Below are 1,533 nucleotides of genomic sequence, written 5' to 3' on the forward strand. Positions count from 1 at the left end.
TGCTCTGAGCCCTTGATCATATATTTTCTTCAGTTCAATCCAGACAAGTTTATCAAAAGAAACTTTATTTGGATGTGCTTGAGGCCTTAAATAAACTGAATCTCAGTAGCTAAGTATTGGACAAAAGTCGAACCACTACAGCAACAGGATCCAGGTTGCTCTGATAATACCAGATCCAGTACTGCCCCTCCCCCAGCCTGACAGTCAATAAATTTATAGCTGTCTTAAAGGCTGTTCCATCAGGATGTCTTTTCCCAGATTCACTGTAAATACTCTACATATCCCATAGTCTACCCATGCGTCATTGGGAACAATGTTGACTACTGATTCTGGGATACATGTGAAGGTCACAGCTGACAGGGTACTAGAATTTCTTCAGGCTTTGAGAACAGGCTCCAGAGCAGAGCAGGAAGGAAAAGCCAGGGCACTGTATGTTTCAGCCACCAGGTAGGGGTATGAATCTACCATTATCTTCCAGCTTGAGGTCTCAGAAATCTCTGAAGCATGAGCTATAATGAAACCCAGTACCTGGATTTACAGTTGATCTGGATCACTTTAGAGATCAGCCAGTAAGAGAGTGTGGGCAGCATTCTACACAGAAAGTACTATGTAGAGAGCCCTCTCACACACGACCTTCAAACTCTCCAGACCATACTTGGCAGCAGCTGACAGCACAGCATCTGCCATGCTGTGGAAGTCTGGTTCCTTCTGATTATAAATGAAGCCCATCATTGCCTTGAAGACTTGTGGCTCAGGTCAATGGTCTAAACACGGTTCTTTCTGTTCTCCTCCATGTCATATTAAAACACGGTTGTGAAAACTGGAGAGCAAGCTGTTAAGATGACCATGTGAGTCTGGAATTCCTGGTCAGCTACCACTAGGCTGCAGTCTGTGAACTGGGAATTCTCCCACAGCTCTCCTAGCTCATTGGACAGTGTGCACCTTGGAACCTTGATCTCTGGCTGTGTGCTTCCCTCAAAGATTCTGTAGGAGTCTCGGATCAGAATCCCTATGCAGAGGAGAGTGAGCTCACCTTCAGAGAGAAGCCAATATGCATGGTGAACAGAAAATCTTGAAGGATGAACATTTTGTAACTCCTTTCGTAACCTGGAAGGAACCTGAAAGATTTTAGACTTGGCACAATTTCACTACTTTCTCCTTCAGAGTTGATGATCCAAAACTCTAATTATGTCATAATGGAACTGTTTGGAGAGCTGAGCAACTCTAGGTTAACTGACAGGTAATCTGAGCTTTCTTCATCGAAACCTTTTGGGTAAACTCTCAAACACCAGTTGTCATTGCCTCCTGTTGAGAAAGTTGGACTTCTAATGCTGTCCTAAATTTGCTCCAGAATAAAACAGAAGTTGTGATGGTCCACCTGCAAATGAAATTCTGGATGTTGAACATTTTGTAGTCTCAGCTCTGGGGTGTGGCATCCTATGACATTTCTCCGGAGGCAGTTTGAAGGATAAAATGAATTCAAATGAAGAACTAGAATTTGTTTTTTCGTCTCTCTGTGGTCAACAATAATAG

The 1,533-nt window shown here is 43.2% G+C and overlaps 1 pseudogene; it reads right to left on the reverse strand.

Moving 5' to 3' along the window:
- Positions 1 to 375: 375 nt before the first annotated feature.
- LOC130889939 (speckle-type POZ protein-like) lies at positions 376 to 1,260 on the reverse strand (annotated as a pseudogene).
- Between the last annotated feature and the right edge of the window lie 273 nt (positions 1,261 to 1,533).

The sequence above is a fragment of the Chionomys nivalis genome, chromosome 18 (assembly GCF_950005125.1).
Source record: "Chionomys nivalis chromosome 18, mChiNiv1.1, whole genome shotgun sequence".
Taxonomy (NCBI): Eukaryota; Metazoa; Chordata; class Mammalia; order Rodentia; family Cricetidae; genus Chionomys; species Chionomys nivalis.